Source organism: Cloeon dipterum, chromosome 1 (genome assembly GCF_949628265.1).
Source record: "Cloeon dipterum chromosome 1, ieCloDipt1.1, whole genome shotgun sequence".
Taxonomy (NCBI): domain Eukaryota; kingdom Metazoa; phylum Arthropoda; class Insecta; order Ephemeroptera; family Baetidae; genus Cloeon; species Cloeon dipterum.
Window position 1 is genome coordinate 39,569,844 of NC_088786.1, and position 20,922 is coordinate 39,590,765.

Below are 20,922 nucleotides of genomic sequence, written 5' to 3' on the forward strand. Positions count from 1 at the left end.
CTTTTTTTCCTTAATTTTCCCTTTTCTCATTAATTTCCAGCAGGGACGTGCCCGCCGGCGTTTCTGACGCTTGCGGGGATGACCCTGCTGTTCCTTTTTTCCCTTAATTTTCCCTTTTCTCATTAATTTCCAGCAGGGACGTGCCCGCCGGCGTTTCTGACGCTTGCGGGGATGACCCTGCTGTTCCTTTTTTTCCTTAATTTTCCCTTTTCACTTAATTTCCAGCAGGGACGTGCCCGCCGGCGTTTCTGACGCTTGCGGGGATGACCCTGCTGTTCCTTTTTTTCCTTAATTTTCCCTTTTCTTTTTAATTTCCAGCGGGGACGTGCCCGCCGGCGTTTCTGACGCTTGCGGGGATGACCCTGCTGTTCCTTTTTTTCCTTAATTTTCCCTTTTCTCATTAATTTCCAGCAGGGACGTGCCCGCCGGCGTTTCTGACGCTTGCGGGGATGACCCTGCTGTTCCTTTTTTTCCTTAATTTTCCCTTTTCTCATTAATTTCCAGCAGGAACGTGCCCGCCGGCGTTTCTGACGCTTCCGGGGATGACCCTGCTGTTCCTTTTTTTCCTTAATTTTCCCTTTTCTCATTAATTTCCAGCAGGGACGTGCCCGCCGGCGTTTCTGACGCTTGCGGGGATGACCCTGCTGTTCCTTTTTTTCCTTAATTTTCCCTTTTCTCATTAATTTCCAGCAGGGACGTGCCCGCCGGCGTTTCTGACGCTTGCGGGGATGACCCTGCTGTTCCTTTTTTTCCTTAATTTTCCCTTTTCCTTTTAATTTCCAGCAGGGACGTGCCCGCCGGCGTTTCTGACGCTTGCGGGGATGACCCTGCTGTTCCTTTTTTTCCTTAATTTTCCCTTTTCTCTTTAATTTCCAGCAGGGACGTGCCCGCCGGCGTTTCTGACGCTTGCGGGGATGACCCTGCTGTTCCTTTTTTTCCTTAATTTTCCCTTTTCTCATTAATTTCCAGCGGGGACGTGCCCGCCGGCGTTTCTGACGCTTGCGGGGATGACCCTGCTGTTCCTTTTTTTCCTTAATTTTCCCTTTTCTCATTAATTTCCAGCAGGGACGTGCCCGCCGGCGTTTCTGACGCTTGCGGGGATGACCCTGCTGTTCCTTTTTTTCCCTAATTTTCCCTTTTCTCATTAATTTCCAGCAGGGACGTGCCCGCCGGCGTTTCTGACGCTTGCGGGGATGACCCTGCTGTTCCTTTTTTTCCTTAATTTTCCCTTTTCACTTAATTTCCAGCAGGGACGTGCCCGCCGGCGTTTCTGACGCTTGCGGGGATGACCCTGCTGTTCCTTTTTTTCCTTAATTTTCCCTTTTCTTTTTAATTTCCAGCGGGGACGTGCCCGCCGGCGTTTCTGACGCTTGCGGGGATGACCCTGCTGTTTCTTTTTTCCTTAATTTTCCCTTTTCTTTTTAATTTCCAGCGGGGACGTGCCCGCCGGCGTTTCTGACGCTTGCGGGGATGACCCTGCTGTTTCTTTTTTCCTTAATTTTCCCTTTTCTCATTAATTTCCAGCAGGGACGTGCCCGCCGGCGTTTCTGACGCTTGCGGGGATGACCCTGCTGTTCCTTTTTTTCCTTAATTTTCCCTTTTCTCATTAATTTCCAGCAGGGACGTGCCCGCCGGCGTTTCTGACGCTTGCGGGGATGACCCTGCTGGTTCTTTTTCCCTTAATTTTCACTTTTCTTTTTAATTCCCAGCAGGGACGTGCCCGCCGGCGTTTCTGACGCTTGCGGGGATGACCCTGCTGTTCCTTTTTTTCCTTAATTTTCCCTTTTCTCATTAATTTCCAGCAGGGACGTGCCCGCCGGCGTTTCTGACGCTTGCGGGGATGACCCTGCTGTTCCTTTTTTCCCTTAATTTTCCCTTTTCTCATTAATTTCCAGCAGGGACGTGCCCGCCGGCGTTTCTGACGCTTGCGGGGATGACCCTGCTGTTCCTTTTTTTCCTTAATTTTCCCTTTTCACTTAATTTCCAGCAGGGACGTGCCCGCCGGCGTTTCTGACGCTTGCGGGGATGACCCTGCTGTTCCTTTTTTTCCTTAATTTTCCCTTTTCTTTTTAATTTCCAGCGGGGACGTGCCCGCCGGCGTTTCTGACGCTTGCGGGGATGACCCTGCTGTTCCTTTTTTTCCTTAATTTTCCCTTTTCTCATTAATTTCCAGCAGGGACGTGCCCGCCGGCGTTTCTGACGCTTGCGGGGATGACCCTGCTGTTCCTTTTTTTCCTTAATTTTCCCTTTTCTCATTAATTTCCAGCAGGAACGTGCCCGCCGGCGTTTCTGACGCTTCCGGGGATGACCCTGCTGTTCCTTTTTTTCCTTAATTTTCCCTTTTCTTTTTAATTTCCAGCGGGGACGTGCCCGCCGGCGTTTCTGACGCTTGCGGGGATGACCCTGCTGTTTCTTTTTTCCTTAATTTTCCCTTTTCTCATTAATTTCCAGCAGGGACGTGCCCGCCGGCGTATCTGACGCTTGCGGGGATGACCCTGCTGTTCCTTTTTTTCCTTAATTTTCCCTTTTCTTTTTAATTTCCAGCGGGGACGTGCCCGCCGGCGTATCTGACGCTTGCGGGGATGACCCTGCTGTTCCTTTTTTTCCTTAATTTTCCCTTTTCTCATTAATTTCCAGCAGGGACGTGCCCGCCGGCGTTTCTGACGCTTGCGGGGATGACCCTGCTGTTCCTTTTTTTCCCTAATTTTCCCTTTTCACTTAATATCCAGCAGGGACGTGCCCGCCGGCGTTTCTGACGCTTGCGGGGATGACCCTGCTGTTTTCTAATTCCCACACTGGAAGTCAGGGGTGGGAAAATGTCACTGCGCTTCATTTAGAAAATCTCACCTCACCGCATGTCACTATTCCTGGGGTGTCGAAGGGGAGTTTTTCGCACCACACAGCAGTGACATGCGGCGGGGTGAGATTTGCTCACTGTAGCGCAGTGACATTTTCTCTCCCCTGACTTGCAGTGCATTGCATCACAGGACCCTGATGTGAGACGTCGAAGTTGAGCGAGAGATGATGCTCAGTTTGGAGCCAGGACTCTGCGTCAGCGACGACGCGATGATGCAACTTGGTGCAGCGCTACGCCTTCCTCCTCACGCCGCGCCCCCTTCTGGATGCAGCTCAACCCCCTCGAGGCCGTCAGCCTGATCATCTGCCCGCTGGACGTTCCGAGCAGCGAGTGGCAGGTCTGCAAGACGAATCTGTCCCTGCGGAGGAGCGCCGGTCGCAGGTGGTGCGCCTGCTGGTCATCCAGCGCTCGTGGAAGCGCTACAAGGTGAGTCAAAAAGCATTTTATTATCTAATTTGTCTAATTATTCGGGGTTGGCAGAGTTCGCGAGAGTGCGGTGGGTGGCGTTGACCATCCAGCACGTCAGCCTCTTCCTCAGACAGCGCCGTGCCGCCGTCGTCATCCAGTCGCACCTCCGCGTGGCTACTTCGCCAGAGAGGTTGCCAGAGCCCTCAGGGAAATGCGGCGCGTCGAGCATTTCCTACTGTCAACATTTCAAATTTATTGTTTGAATAAAAGGATTGTCAAATATGAATCTTTATTTAATAAATCAAGTCAATAAATTACGAGAGGATTATGCAGTCCATTATTAGAAACAAAATTTTCCAAATTTTCTTTTATCTACAAAATTAATCTAAAAATACGTTAGAAGCGGCTATAGGTTTTCGAGAAAACCTAGGTTACAGGCATACTTTGAAAATTGGATTCCCAACTGCAAAACTTGGATGTATTTTACAATTTGTTGGATATTCCCAAGAAATTTTCGCACCATATGTAGGATCGCGATGAGAAGGATTTAAATCAATTGATATTTCTATTTTTCTAGAAATTCGAAAAACAGGACAGAAAAACGCTAAAATTTCGTTACGTATTTAAAATCTGTTTCACATAATTATGGCTGCGAATTTAAGACGGATATTTTCGGGAGACTGTTCTTAGACGTGTTTTTGAATGAATTTAGGCCGTGGTGAAAATTATTCGCTCATTTTCTATTTCTTAAATCACTCGGCATTTATTTCCTTTTCACAAAATGTATGTTCCCTTACTTGATTTTTTCCATCGGTCAAACAGTCATTCCAGGTTTGACCAATGGGATCGCTTGTTATTTTGACCAATGAGATTGCACTATCTGTGTAATAAATAGAGCTCCGTACGCGCAACTCGGACATTCTCAGACTGGCCAGCACACAGAGCTTACCAAGCAGTGCTCTGACTAGAGAGCTACATACAAAAGCAATCGAACCGCTGCTTCTCTCACAATCAGCTGTTTGCCAGCCGTCTCACAGCTATTGCATCGGCGCACGTAAGTCACGTGCCCACAACAAGATAGAGGTAAGATAAGGAGTTAATAACATATCTCGAATTTTAAAGTTTCACCGTATAAATCTAAAGCTATTCTAGAAAATTACTAAATTTAAAAAGAATATTATTTAAAAAGTAAATGACAAACAGTGAAAAAGGTGGAAAAATAAGAGATGACAGTTAAGAATTATCTTCTCCTTGACGCAAACACCACTACGAACGGGTGCGGGGGGCGTATAGTTTTCGTTGTCGCTTCGTCGATTGTAAACATATGACTTTACAGGACACAGGACATTCTCAGACAATGCAAGTTCGGCCAATTCAAGCAGAAAGTTCCGCTTGTGTATGACTGCCGACGACTCAATTAAGGAACTACTGGGAATTGCTGATATTTAACGCTAAAAACCTTAATCGGGAAAATATTCTTGGATGACGAGTCATTTAAGGAGTCCAGATTCAAGAGATGTCGCCAAGCAGAGTCGGAGAAGCAAAACCTGCCATTCAAAAGGCGCTGTGCAGACTGTGCGAGTGTCCGACGTCGGACGGCCACCTCCTCGCGTCGCAGGTGGACAGGTTCAAGCTGAGGAAATGGGCCATGGAGGTGATGAACTTGACGGAAGAAGACGAAAACCTGCCGGAAATGGTCGAAGAAGACGCTTTGATCTGCTATTTTTGCATCTGGCAGGCAGAGTGAGTTTTTTTTCATGAATTTTAAATTTTTATTTTAATTCTGACGCGTGTTTTAGGTTTGGGGATGAGTCTGGAGACGAGGCTGTTGCTTGGTGGCCTGAAAACCTTGATTTGGAAGAAAACGCAAAGGTGCTGCGGGAGAATTATTCAGGTACTTGGGAAATTTTTAAAAATAATAAACTTAGTAGTTTCCTTTGTTACAAATTTACAGTTGGAGATGTAGAGCAGTGTTGGGTGCAGTTGGAAGAGATTGATCTTGCCAAATACGAGAAGAAAATCCCTAAGAGGAAATACGGCAGTGAGGTGTGTCTTTACTGCGGCAAGAGATACGACTATCTGATGCAGCACGTCAAACTGATGCACGGAGATGCCATCAAATGCGGAATTCGGGGCTGCACGACTTACTTTCACACCGAGGAGGAAAAAGAGCAGCACATGCAGCAGGATTTTCACGAGAAAGGTGGCAAACCAGGGGAAAGCAGCAAAATGAGTTGCAAATTTTGTGAAAATGGCAAATTGTATTCCTCACTAAAATTGAGGTGGCAGCACATGAAACGCAAGCATCCAGAACTGGTTGCGTGCTCGCGTGTAGGCTGCATTGAGTACTTCAAATCCAAGCCTGAAATGATTCTCCATATCAACTCGTGGCACAAACAAGGCATAAAACAAAATCTTTTGCAGTGCGAGCATTGCGAGTATTTTACCACTGAGAAGCTCATTTTGAGTAAACACCAACAGGCGAAGCACTTCCCAAAGATGTTCAAATGCGACAGTTGCGACGCCAGTTTCGGCTCGAAATACCTGGTTAATTTTCACTACAAACAATGTCACACATTCGACAAGTGCAGATCTTGTGGCCAGGACGTTGCTCGCGGACAAAAGGCAGCGCACAGAAGGCCATCGATTTGCTCCAAATGCAAACTCAAATTCAAGTGCTTGGGTTTGTATCAATTGCATAAGAAGAGCTGCAAAGAAGCCCCCTATAGTTGCAAGGAGTGTGGAGAATCATTCACCTTGAATAGAAAGTTGAATCGCCACGTGAGACGATTTCACAGCAAAACCCCTAATAACCGTTGCGACCATTGCGGCTTTTCTTCCTCTGAAAAGATGTACATTAAGCGGCACATTCAACGCAGACATTTTCCAAAGACGATTAAGTGTGGGGAATGCGACAAATTGTTTGGCTCTCGATCTGTTCTCAAGAATCACAAGTACAAATCGCACGAATATGTTCGTTGCTCAGAATGTGATAAGGAGATGAGCCGTCAAGCCATGTCTAAGCATCGGATCATCAAGACTTGCCGCCACTGCGAGTGCAAATTCAAGTGCTCAGGACTTTCTAAAAAGCATGTCTGTCCGCAGGTTAATATTTTGTATTGTGACAAGTGCCCGAAATTTTATTTGACAAAGAATAGTTTGTATGCTCATATTGTGAAGAAGCACATTGATGAGTAAATAAAATGAATAGTGGTATTCTCAAAAATTACTGCCTTTTAAATTAAAGAAACCTTGCAGTGTATTTTGCTTTATTTTCTGTAGAAAATATTTGTGAAATTTAACTGCTTTTCATCTAAAATCAACGTATTATCAATTTCCTAAATAAAGGTTTACTCAAAATTTCTGGAGCACGGTTTATAAGAAAAATGTGTCCCATTTTCATTTCGCATAATTTGCACTCCGTTGGATAAATCACGTATAAAGGAAGCGGAATCAAGCAAAAACCAAAAAATCATTGACACGTTCATATTTCGAAATCTCTTTATCAAAATCAGAATAAATTTAAGATTCAAATTCATTTTTAGATTCTATAAAATGCACAATTTGTGTAACATAGGCGATCGGTAAATTGGGATAAATCTCAACTGGTAATGGCAAATATCGTGAGAAAATGGAAAAAACATATAATAATAAGCCGTCAATGGTATCAAAAAACTTCCAGACCAAATTAATGCTCTAAATTCAACTTTGGATGGTAAAACGAGTGCACAAAACTTGTTATTAGATCATCTTCTTTTTGACTTAAATAGTTAACTCACTAATTTAATATATAAAATCGTAGCTCAACAAACAAAATCAAATTCCTTGCTTCTACATATAATTATTCAACTGGAGGTAAAACTTTGGGTGTTTTAAATTTCGAGCGCTGTAAGCATTTCAAACGCGACGACCACGACAATTTTCGCGTAACAAAATTTATTTGTGCATCACATTTTTATGATGTTTAATTCAGCATTTAGTCAGACGTACTTGTTTTTGTTTATTTTCAATCAGCTGTTCCAATCAATAATTGCACCAAAACAAGTATTTCCAATTTGCAGGGGGGAATTTACAGAGGCCTCATGCAGACGCGGTCATTTTCAGCGGCGGTTGATACGGCTGACAAGATTTTAATCTTGAATTTTTATAATGCTTCATCGTTAGACGTTTTTTTTCAATTTTTAATTCTTTTCATCGGCTGGTGAAGAATGCAGTGCGGAAGACGATGTGACTTCCAAAATTTATATTCATTTTTAATAATTCATTGAGGCATGCTTCTAAAATTTTAATTCTCCTTTTTTGTTTATTTAATTTAGTTTTGTTTTCTTGCGATTTCAGAAGCGTAAATGATATCAGGAAATCTTGGAGCATATAGAGGAATTATCCCAAAATAAAGCGGGAGGGGAAGAAAATGATGGTGATTGAAATTTTTACTTTTTCTAAAGTAATGAATTATATACGTGATAAATTATAGGTGCATTCCTCTTTTATTCGATAAGCTTTTATTTACTATTTTTGTATAGTTTTTAGGATTAATAAAACATAAATTTTTTAATTCTTTCTTTCCCTTTCATATTTTTATAAAGTTCTCTATTTCTTTCAAATGTGATAACACCCTAATCTGATCATCCGGAGCTGTGAATTTTAGACAATTTTTTTGGCCAAAATAGTCGACCATATTTAGACTGTTTATTCTAAGAGCTAAATTAGTCGTTTTTAGACGATTTTTGCCAATTTAGACTGTTTTATTTTTCATTGTTATTATTTAATGTAAAAATCGTTTCTATTATGAAGACGGGAACTAAAGGGAAAGAAAATGCCTGAAGCAAAAACCATGCAAGCATAACGAGAGAATATTCGAGAAACATTTATCCACGCTTTGTTGCAGACTAGTAAAATGCCGACAAGTAAAGAACGCATTGTCAGATCAAGAAAAAAAGGCAGGAATTCAGAAGAATAAGAGCGTGGGTGGTAACTTGGGAGAGCTTCGCAGCGACAAAGGGGGATGATTCGGGGTCAACGCTCTAGGCATTGAAAAGACGCCCCTTAATTCGCCTGTAAGAGCAAACAGCAACGCAGTCGTGTTTCCACCCTCACTCGCTCTCTACGCGTCTGCTGTGATCTCTCCCCCTCTGAACAAGTAACAACAGGTAAGAAACAGAACTGGAATTTCATGAGTAAATATTCATAAAATACTTCATACCTGCGAAATATTATGAGGCGATTTTTTTAAGTACAAAATAGGAAGCCGCGCTTCGGCTGATTTGAAAATTGGCTAGAGGACATGGTCGGCATGAAATAGACAGATTTTTCGAGAAAAGCAGAGACGGGAAAGCGTATATCCTCACTAAATAACAGTCCAAAAATTAGGTTTTTTATTTGGAGAGTGAATTGATCGGATTTAAAATCATCAATCATTCATCTTCACCAAATACGGCAGTCTCATCGATCATAGGGGGCGTGGTACTCACGCTTCTGTTGCCTCTGCTGCTTAATAAGCTAACACATTTTTTTACATTATTCAGACCGCATATTTTGACCTTTGGGGGCAAATCTCGGGCCCAAACTAGTTTGATTTTTGTTCTTTTCAGAGCCCCTAAGCTTTTTTTTTAATTACGATGGCGCGCCCAGCAAAGAAGGGGGCCAACGCCGCGGGCAAGAAATGTTGAACATGACTAGCAAAATAAAGCCAAAACTAAATTCTTGGGATTATTAAAGCTGACAAGAAAGGAATCGCCTCAGAAGCGTCGTCAAATGCGGTCTTTAAAGCTAGAAATCAATTTTTATCCATCCTTCATTTAAATTTTATTCATTTCCGGAGGTGGGTCTTCTTTGTGAGTATGGTTGCCACCTAAAAGATTAACTTTGACTCCGTTTTTTCAATATTTTTAGTGTTGAATTTTTAGCAAGTCAAAGAGATTCCTTTTTACCAGCATTATTTTTAGGCACAAGCGTTTTACGCTTCGCGTGGGGGCGGGGCCTAACTCGGAACCCCCCAAACCACAATCGGGGGCAGTTGATGTTTTTCATTTTACCGCTGTTGCCTCATTAGAGCGCGTTCATTATGTCCCGACATCTAACGTGCATTTAATAATCAGATAATTCTCAAATATCAGGATTGCAGCAATAAAAGAGCGCTGGACGATGATTGGTTGCCTCATGAAATATGAGATAGCTATTAAGAAAAGGAGATGATATCATAACTTTTTTTTTTAAGTTTTAAAGTCGGAATCTAAAGCTATTTTAGAAATTATCAATAAAAAGAATACTTTTATTTGAAAGGTAAAGAAAACATAAATATACTGAAAAACTCGGAAAAACAAAAGATACCAGTTTTAAATTTTCTTCTCCTTATCGCACACACCTCTGCAAACGGGAGCGGAGTCGTTTGTAAACACATGACTTCACTAATTCACAGAGAATGCACATGCAGCGGGAGTTCCGCGTTCCGCGTGAGATCATTTGGTTGTTAATAATATCCGACCCAATCAGGAATTAACTTGGCAATTAAAATTAACGCTAAAAACCTTTTTCGGTAGAGACATGGAGAGATATTGCAGAACCAGAAGCTTGAGGAGTCGAGAGATGCAGCCGCCAAGAGTCGGAGAAGCAAAACCTCCAATTCAAAAGCCACTTTGCAGACTGTGCGAGTGTCCGACGTCGGACGGCCACGTCCTCGCGTCGCAGGTGGACAGGTTCAAGCTGAGGAAATGGGCCATGGATGTCATGAACCTGACGGAAGAAGACGAAAACCTGCCGGAGGTTGTCGAAAAAGACGCTTTGATCTGCTATTTTTGCATCTGGCAGGCAGAGTATGTTTTATTTAACTTAACTATAAAATTTATTTTGATTATGACGCGTTTTTTTAAGGTTTAGGGATGAGTCTGGAGACGAGGCTGTTGCTTGGTGGCCGAAAAACCTTGATTTAGAAGAAAATGCAAAGGTGCTTCGCAAGAATTATTCAGGTACTTGTGAAATTTTTAAAAAATAATATACAGTAATTTCCATTTTTAAAAATTTACAGTTGGAGATGTAGAGCAGTGTTGGGTGCAGTTGGAAGAGATTGATCTGGCCGAGTACAAAAAGGAAATTCCGAAGACTACAAGGAAATGCGGCAGTGGAGTGTGTCTTTACTGCGGCAAGAGATACGACTATCTTACACATCACGTCAAATACATGCACAAAAAAGCCATCAAATGCGGAATTCGGGGCTGCACGACTTACTTTCACACCGAGGAGGAAAAAGAGCAGCACATGCAGCATTATTTACACGAGAAACGTGAAAAACCATGCGAAAGCAAGAATTTTCGCTGCAATTTTTGTGAAATCGGCAAGTTGTATTCCTCACCAAATTTGAGGTGGCAGCACATGAATCGCAAGCATCCAGAACTGGTGGCGTGCTCGCGTTCAGGCTGCAATGAGTATTTCAAATCCAAGTCTGAAATGATTCTCCATATCAACTCTTATCACAAACAAGGCATAAATCAAGATCTTTTCCACTGCAATCATTGCGAGTATTTCACCACATTTAAGAGTGATTTGAGAAAACATGAAGAGGCGAAGCACAAGCCAAAGGTCATCCAATGCGACCATTGTGACGCTAAATTCGGCTCAAAGAGAACAGTGAATAGGCACTTCAAAAGATTTCATAGATTCGACAAGTGCAAATATTGTGGCCAGGACGTGGCTCTCGCATACAAGGCAGTCCACAGAAGGACATCGATTTGTTCCAAATGCAAACTCCATTTCAAGTGCTTAGGTTTGTATCAATTGCATAAGAAGAGCTGCCGAGAAACCTGCCGTAGGTGCAAGGAGTGTGGAAAATCGTTCACCTGGGGTTTCGAGTTGAAACACCACGTGAGAAAATTTCACAGCAAAACCCCTAATTTCCGCTGCGACCATTGCGACTTTTCCACTTTTGAAAAGAGACGCATGATGGGGCACATGCAATACAGACATTTACCAAAGACGATTAAGTGTGGAGAGTGCAATAAATTGTTTGGCTCTCAATCTATTCTCAAGCATCACAAATACAGGCTTCACAAATACGTTCGTTGCGCAGAATGTGTCCAGGAGATGAGCCGTGAAGCCATGTTTAATCATCGGACCATCAAAACTTGCCGCCGCTGCAAGTGCAAGTTAAAGTGCTCAGGACTTCTTGAAAAGCATGTCTGTTCGCAGGGTAATAATTTCTTTTGTGACAAGTGCCCGAAAATGTACCGGAAAAAGAAAGAACTGTACCGTCATATTGTCAAGAAGCACATTGATGTATAAAATTGTACCAAATTAAAACGAATAGTGGCATTCTAAAAAATTGCTGCCTTTTAAATTAAAGAAACCTTCCAGTGTATTTTGCTATATTTTCTGTATAAAATATTTTTGAAATTTACTTGGTTTTCAACTAAATCCAATGGATTTAAAATTTTTTTAGCCCGCCCAGAAATTTTTCACCCCAATTTATTCGAGATTATTCCGGAATATTCTTAGCACATTCGAAAAGATCAACCATTAAAATTATTCTAAGAGTATTCTAAGAATAACACAAAAATATTCTTTGAACATACCTAAAGAATGAACTTTTGGAATATCCTGGGAATATTCTTGGAATAATTTAAATTGGATAAAGTTTTAAATTTTTCTCAATTGTGCCAAGCATATTCCAAGAACATTCCCAAGAATAAATCTTGAAATTATTCCAAGAATATTCCAAAAGTGGAAGTGAACTTAGAAAATTTTCAAAAATTATTTTTTCTAAAGTCAAAATTTAAGAAAATCACGCGGAAATATATTACGGCCCTAAATATAATAAATGATAAAATTATTATCTTCACATTTTGCTAATTTCAAAGAATTAGTTAATTCAAAATTATTTTAAATTATTCATGCGACAAAGTTTTCACAGTGAGAAATAAAATTATTTGGTTCCGATAGTCAATTATTCTTTATTAGGTATTATTTTCAATTATTTTATTGAAGTGCTTAAGAGAGCGTGGGAAAGTGGAAAAAGAAAACTAATGGAATGCAAGGGGGAGGAGGGAGAGTATAGTCAGCGTAAGCAGCGGCGGGCAAGCAAGCACCGGCAGCACAAGGAGGGGGGAGGGAGTAGGCGGGCAGGCAAGCACCAAGCAGACTTCTGTCCTGCTTCGCTATCAGGACCCTCTCCCTAATTCCAGAAGCTTCCATCATATTCTCCAGCAGAAGCCAGAAAATTCGCATTAGCATTACGTCAGCCGCGTCCCAACCGTCAACCGTCAACCGCGGCAGTGTTAGTTAAGTCATTTAGTCAATAAATTTGAGCAGTTTGGCCAGTTTATATTGTGTTCAGTGCAGAAGATATGGCCTCGACTTCAAGAACTTCCATACGCAGGTGTGTAAAATGTGTATTTATGTATGTATGTATGAATTTTGCGGAATATTGTGTAAAAATTACTTGTTTTGGCCGTCATCCGTTATTCTTTTTAATCAATTTTCGCAACCTTTGTGGGGTATCAAGATGTATGTATGTATGATATACATTCACATACATACTTCTGACAAAAAAAACTATCAAGAAGAGAAAACGCGGCATATAAACTATTAATTTTTAAAAATACATTTTCTCCCGTAAGTTTAATAATATTATGAATATTATGTCTTATAGTGGGATTATGTAATATGGGTTATTATAGTAAAGTTACATACAGTTTCTGCCGGGTTATGTACACACATATCGCGCCAGTTCTTTTGAGACTCCCATATTACATAATTAGCAGGGGTGGCGAAAATTATGTTTGTATGTAACTGACAATTAGCGGCGAAAAGTGTAATTTTTCCACACATACATACATATATCCATAAGCTTACGCATGCACAGGGGGCTACCACTCTTATGGGCCGAACCCGTTCCCGCTAAGAGCTTTCCCCCCCAACCGTTGGTGTCGCGTCGGTCGCTTTAAAACAGGTCTTATGGCGGCCATATACGGTGTTTTGTGGGCGTAACTTTGTGACGTCATAAAGTTACGCCCCCCAAAACACCGCATATGGCGGCCATAACCCTGTTTTAAAGCGACCGACGCGACACCAACGGTTGGGGGGGAAAGCTCTTAGCGGGAACGGGTTCGGCCCATAAGAGTGGTAGCCCCCTGCGCATGCATGCATTTATCACTATTAAATAAATAATGATTTTCCTAAAAAAAAATGCGTTTGCATGCATATTGACATAAATATTTATGCATCCATCTAAAAACACCCATGGTAAAATTACACTTTTCACCGCTAGTTTATACAGTTTTTGCCAGCCCTATAGTTTTTTTATGGCATTGTTATAAGAACTGGCGAGATATGTAGCCCGGAAAACCCTGAATTTTTATCATAATTCAACGAAACGTTTGATTTAAAAATATTAAAATATGTATGTATGTAGTTAAATTTGCCAACTTAAAAATTAAATCTCTAACCTAATTTCGTTTTTAAAATATCTTCCTCCTCATTCTGATTTTTGTATTGTATTTTGCAGAAGTGGTCTTGACTTTCTGCTCCTCTACCTCCATCTTATACTATTAAAGTGTGACGACCGGAGATGTGGCTGCACTTCTACCGAAGAGGCTTCGGTTAATCTTGCAGCAGAGCAGAATAATGGCATGCAGTGGTCCGAAGGATACGGTATGTATATTTATTTTCCTCTCCTTAATCGCCATTTCATCTTTTGATCTTTTGGCCAGGGTTTTGTATAGCAGAGGTAATAGATATTATTTTAATTTTCTTTTACAAAATATCCGCTATAAAAATATCTTAAAATATTAATGTAAATTTGAGCCCTTGTCATTCATTCGAGGTGTTATTGGTACCCCAGTTTTAGCATTCGTGCTAACACCGTGTGCGCCCTTACCAGTCCTCGGTCAGTAGGAAAAAATTTTTACGAACTTTTTGGACTCCTTTAAAATGATTGTATACTTGTAATTTTAGTTTTTTCAAGAATTTAAATTATAAACAATATAAATTTAAATGCTCACATGGCACTCCCCGTATTAAAAATGACCATTTTTACATGTTTTACATTTACGATCAATTCTATATATTTATCGTTACTTTTAAATTTTCCAGTTCAGTCTAATAGTAATGACGATAAGGAAGCTGCAGCCTGTTCCGGTAGGAGGAACCTGAAGAATTGGGAGACCAGCCGCATTAGAGTATCGGACACAAAGAAGACCTAAACGTGAACAACAAGGCTAGTCACCCTCATCATTGACTCTTAAAGACACAAGATGTGAAGTTTAGTGAGTGCGACGCTAGTGTATGTGTTCCAGTTAATAGTTGTGATCTAAAATCCCGCATTGGATTTTGAGGTTTATCCTTTCATGGTGTGGCCGCCCACCGATTAAGTTTTTTTGCGTATATCAAAATTTTACCAATTGTTTTCTATGAAATTTTTATTAGAACAGCTTTTTTTGGTTTCATATTGTGGGGCCATTATATCCCTGTGTATGAAATAAGTTATGTCTATTTAAAATTCTTTTTGTGTAATTTAAAATTTAATGTCAATTCACCAGTTGTTGCATAATTAAGCCGCCTTTGCGCTCGAAGCCGCAAATAAATGGTGCCACCGTAAACTTCGGTATTAAATTTTAATTTAAGGCACTTCCGCTGCGACTTCAGACTCATTTCTGCTGCTCTGCATTCCCCTATTACAATTCTTCACTTAAATGCTTTCTGTAGACTTGTTAAAATCCAACATTGGTTAATAAATTTCCTGTAGAAATGTTGGATACGATTTTTTTATTTCAAACAATAGTTTTAACGATTCTACGGCGATTGGCTGACCTGATTTTGGTTTTCGACACGCCTAAAGAAAGCATTTTGAGTGAAGAATGCACATCAGCAGCAGGATTCTCAGCAGAAGTGCCCTAAAATAAAATTTATTACTGAAGTATACGGTGGCCGGTGTGCTACCAATTGTTGGCGGATTAGAGCACTATAAAGGCTTATACAATTGGTGTATTCTGAAATTTCTTCCAAGTTCTAACACTTTTGGAAGATTTTTTGTATAGTTATCAAATTTGTTATCTGAAAAGGTACCTGAAATATTCATTGCTCAATTTACGCAAATACAAATTATCCTCAAGGTAAAAATCTTCCAAAATACCATTTCTAAAGTTTGTTCCAAGGATTATTTTTAGGGTATTATTAAAGGTCAATCTGTTCAAAATGTTCTAAGAATAGTCCGGAAATAATCTGTAAAAAATTGTAATTTGAATTTCCAGGTGGGGAAATTTCTAATCTGTGTAGCCTAATGCAAATTGTTGTGTATGCAGTTTATTTTCCTCTTTCTATGGCCGTATGTACTTTTGTGTTGAAAATTAATAAAACTCAATTGAGATTATGTAACAAGATAATAAAATTGTGTTATTAAATTAAAAATAACCAATTAATAATATTCTAGAAAAATTTAAAAGAATATTCCTATAATAAATAAAGAGGATAAAAAGGAATATTCTTCAGGAATAACTTTGTTTTAAGTAGAAGTCACGCCTTTATTTCGCCCAGGAACATTCCTGGGAATATTCCGTTAGGAATAATTTGGGAATGATTCTGGAATATTCTTGGTGGGATTTTCAAAAAAGCTCATCATGACCCCCAAAGAATATCCCAGAAACATTCCCAAATTATTCCTAACGGAATATTCCCAGGAATGTTCCTGGGCGAAATAAAGGCGTGACTTCTATTTAAAACAAATTTATTCCTGAAGAATATTCCCAGAGGAAGTTGATATATTCCAGGAATATTCTCGGGCGAAAAATTTCTGGGCGGGTGTTGGTTGCGCAAAAACAAGTGGTGCATTTTTGTGCATTGCAACCCTGAAGACGAGCCCAATTATGGGTCTCGAGATTCAACTTTGCGACATCAGAGGTCAACAGGCATCATCATTAGCCACACGGAACAGAACTTATAGTTTCCCGAGGCGTCCGTGCGGCGCCCTGCAAACACAATTCGGTTCCCTTCCCATCACCCTTTTGCTGCTATATAATTAACAGTTGATGGAATATCCCGCATTTGTGCTGTGTGAATCTGTGAATCGCAAATAAAGGACAGCCACTGCACTGTCAACTCAAACCAAGTTTCCAATTTAAAAGTAAAAAAAAAATAAGTTTTTTGCTGCCTCCAATAATTTTAAAAACTATTCATGTATAATTTAAACTAAATTGAGTTTGTATCGCGGAGAGCGCAAACGCAGGCAAGCTGACTTCGCGGGCGGAGCCAGACGGCACAAGTGCGCATGCGTGGTTTGCAGCACTTAAGGAGAAGCAGCCAGAGTCAGCAAAAGAGGGGAAGAAGTGGGGGGCGAACAAGCGACGTTTTCCCCACTCCTTCCCCTCTTTATATGACTCGGGCAGCTGCTTCGCTTCTCCTACACTCATCACTTGACACTTCATCATTCATCAGTCTTGAACTGGCGGTGACGGGAGGATGACGTGCGCGGTGCGGGTCTTCAGCCGTGATTGAGGGGCCAGCGAGCAGCGAGGCGGCCAGCGACTACCAGGCGACTATAGAGGACGACGGCCACATTTAGGGTGAGTACACTACATTATATCATATTTTGGGGGCAAAGATTTTCATCGCGTTTCCGCAATATTCTCGCGAGCCACTATGAATTAATTATTGAGTCTTGATAGTGGATAAATTGCGCTTATATCATAGTCTTAACTAACAAACACGATTTTCTAGATAATAATAATCGAATTGACATTGAGTTTGTTTTTTTGATTTAAAATTCGGGTACATCCGCCATTTTAAACGGCCAAATTTCCTGCTATTCGTCCTGATCGCGGAAAAATTGTGCTTCACTAAAGTCAAACGCAGATTTTCGGGGTTGAACTGATTATTGCCCTTTTCTTGAAGCAGGGAAATTCGCGTTTGGTTGTTAAAAAATACGCAGTTTTTATGGTACGAATAATATTTTAAACAAAACGTTGATTTCACGCGATCATTTCATTTCAATAAGCTTAATTCGCGGGCTCAACGCCAAACGTGGTTCTTGTGTAGTCGAGGCGGAGCCAGACGGTACAAGTGCGCATGCGTGGCATTTAAGGAGAAGCAGCCAGAGTCACAAACAGAGGAGAAGGAGTGGGGAGCGATGAACCGACGTTTTCCCCCACTCCTACCACTTTTGGTGTCTGGCTGCTGCTTCGCTTCTCCTACTCTCACTCTCGTTAGTCTGTAACTGGCAGTGACGGGACGATGTCGTGCGCGGTGCCGGTCTGCAGCCGCGCTTCAGGATTGACAGCCAGCGACCACCAGGCGACTGTAGAGGACCACGGCCACATTCAGGGTGAGTACAATTTCTTTTTTCATTCCTTTCTCAGCAGGGTCATGCCCGCCGGCGTTTCTGACGCTTGCGGGGATGACCCTGCTGTTTATTTTTTTCCTTAATTTTCCCTTTTTTATTTAATTTTCCCTTTTAAACTTAATTTCCTGCAGGGTCATGCCCGCCTGTGTTTTTGACGCTTGTGGGTGTGACCTTGCTTTTTCCTTTTTCAACTAATTTTCCCTTTTCTCCTTAATTTTCCCTTTTAAACCTAATTTCCCGCAGGGTCATGCCCGCCTGTGTTTTTGACGCTTGTGGGTGTGACCCTGCTTTTTCCTTTTTCAATTAATTTTCCCTTTTCTCCTTAATTTTCCCTTTTAAACTTAATTTCCAGCAGGGTCATGCTTGACGCTTGCGGGGATGACCCTGCTGTTTATTTTTTTCCTTAATTTTCCCTTTTTTATTTAATTTTCCCTTTTATAAACTTAATTTCCCGCAGGGTCATGCCCGCCTGTGTTTTTGACGCTTGTGGGTGTGACCTTGCTTTTTCCTTTTTCAATTAATTTTCCCTTTTCTCCTTAATTTTCCCTTTTAAACTTAATTTCCCGCAGGGTCATGCCCGCCTGTGTTTTTGACACTTGTGGGTGTGACCCTGCTTTTTCCTTTTTCAACTAATTTTCCCTTTTCTCCTTAATTTTCCCTTTTAAACTTAATTTCCAGCAGGGTCATGCCCGCCTGTGTTTTTGACGCTTGTGGGTGTGACCCTGCTTTTTCCTTTTTCAACTAATTTTCCATTTTCTCCTTAATTTTCCCTTTTAAACTTAATTTCCAGCAGGGTCATGCCCGCCTGTGTCTTAGACGCTTGTGGGTGTGACCCTGTTTTTTCCTTGTTCAATTAATTTTCCCTTTTTCAATTAATTTTCCCCTTTTAATATAATTTCCCCTTTTAAACTTAATTTCCAGCAGGGTCATGCCCGCCTGGTTTTTGACGCTTGTGGGTGTGACCCTGCTTTTTCCTAATTCCCACACTGCAAGTCAGGGGTGAGAAAATGTCACTGTGCTGCATTGAGAAAATCTCACCTCACCGCATGTCACTATTCTTGGGGATTCAAAGGGGAGTTGTTTTCACACGTAAGTGACATGCGGCTTGGTGAGATTTTCTCACTGCAGCGCAGTGACATTTTCTCACCCCTGACTTGCAGTGCATTGCATCATAGGCCCCATCATGTGAGACGTCGAGTTTGAGCGAGAGATGATGCTCAGTTTGGAGCCTGGACTCTGCGTCTACGACGTCGCGATGATTCAACCTGGTGAAGCGCTACGCCCTGCTCCTCACGCCGCGCCGCGCCCCCTTCTGGATGCAGCTCAACCCCCTCGTGGCCGTCAGCCTGATCATCTGCCCGCTGGACGTGCCGAGCAAGGAAGGTCTGCAAGACGAAGCTTTTCCTGCGGAGGTGCGCCGGTCGCAGGTGGTGCAGCACGGCAGGCGCTGGTCATCCAGCGCTCGTGGAAGCGCTACAAGGCCGTCAAAGGTGAGTCAGAAAGCATTTTATTGTCTAATTTGTCTAATCCGGCGTTGGCAGAGTTCGCGAGTGTTCGATGGGCGGCGCTGACCATCCAGATCCAGCACGGCATCCTCTTCCTCAGACAGCGCCGCCTTCGTCATCCAGTCGCACCTCCGCGTGGCTACTTCGCCAGAGCCCTCATGGAAATGAGGCTCGTCGAGCATTTCCTACTGTCAACATTTTAAATTTTATGTTTGAATAAAAGGATTGCCAAATACGAATCTTTTTTATTTAATAAATCAAGTCAATACATTACGAGAGGATTTTGCATTCGATTATTCATTATTATGCGCACTTTTTTTTTGAATTGAAGCACCATTTTGTTCAGTTTCATTTTTTCACGAGGCTGCGTGGCCTTGCAAAATTCTGACTCGGCTAATAGTGACACGAAGAGGAAAAGAAATGCGTGCGGAAGCCTAGTCAATAGCATTTGCAGCCATGGCGGCGCCAAGCTGTCTCCTCGCCGCCGCCCGCTCACTGCCAGTGGAGGGCAGGGAACAAAAATAAAAAAATATAAACGCAAACATAGAACAAAACACAAGTTTAAGAAGAGAATAATTAACTTCCGATAATTACAAATCATGACTCCATCCTCCTGCTCGTTTTGGTGGTCTGTGGCCCTGTGAGGTGTCGGTGAGCAGGATCCTCGCACCATCGCTCGGTGCAGCAGCCAAACGAATGACAATCAGCTGGTCCAGCAGCTTTTGTTACAATAATTATAACCACGTCTCTGTGTGTTTTTGTTTTGCTTTCGTCTTATTTCATGAAATTTTTTACTGAAATTTAATTTTTCTGAAATCACTAAAAAAAAACTACATTAATTACAAGTATTTCTAATCATCCGTCAGCGGGATGAATATTTCTTACGTTATTTCTGTAGTAACACCTGAAGAGCACGGTAATTGGTGAATCGACCGTTAGATGGCACAATATAAGGCCAATGGAAGTGAAATTATTAGGTCAGCGAGGCTCTTTTTTAAAACTTCTGATTAACCGCTGGAATGAATCCTGATTTTCGACGCCATATTGACTTGTAACGGGCGGGAACAAACAGAGATATCGCAACCCAGCCCCCGGTGGGCATTACGACTGCGCAGAAGGTTTTTATTCGGGACATGCATGCGCAGTGATGAGTTTTGTCCTTTCCGTGAGATTAGGAAGCGATCTGAACATACTGCGCATGCTCAAGATTAGTGCGCAGCATCGAAATTGACGAAATTTTTAAGCTGACTGATTTTTTCGTTTTGCTTTCTTTATTAACAGCTGATTAACCCTCTAATTGATGAATCAACCGTTAGATGGTACATCGGGCTAATGGAAAAGAACGAACTCTCTGCTTTTTAATTTACCACAGCCAAATTTTCAGCAGCAAAAAGGCTCTCGTTCAAAAGACTTGAAACTTCGCAACACAAATCAAAAACTGCTGATGTTCAGGGTGTTAGGTGAAAAGAAGAACTCACTCAAAATAACATTTAATACCCATTTACAATCACTACTAAATTCTGCTTTTTTCGAGGTCACAGAGTTTCGCATTGGAGTCGGGCAGACATGTGCCTTGGACGCAGCCAGGGTGGGTCGTGGGGTTCGCCCTTCCATCCAACCTGGCAGAGGGACACTATATTTTGTCGTATATCAATTAAAGTGGGTTTAAAATTTGATTTCTTCTTTTGATCCTGTTTTCAGATCTGAGATCTTTTGTTACACTTGTCTCCAAAGCGAAAATTTTTAGTGTTAGAATTAGAGATTCTTTGTATTAATTTTAGAAAAAAATCAGACACCATCCTTAAATCTAATCCTTCAAATTAGGTAAA

At 41.5% G+C, this 20,922-nt stretch overlaps 1 long non-coding RNA gene across 1 annotated transcript; it reads left to right on the forward strand.

Moving 5' to 3' along the window:
* The first annotated feature begins 11,702 nt into the window (after positions 1-11,702).
* On the forward strand, positions 11,703-15,641 carry LOC135947325 (uncharacterized). Its single transcript, XR_010575615.1, has 3 exons — positions 11,703-12,632; positions 13,761-13,906; positions 14,348-15,641. It is a non-coding gene; the product is annotated as an uncharacterized LOC135947325 (long non-coding RNA).
* Positions 15,642-20,922: the final 5,281 nt, after the last annotated feature.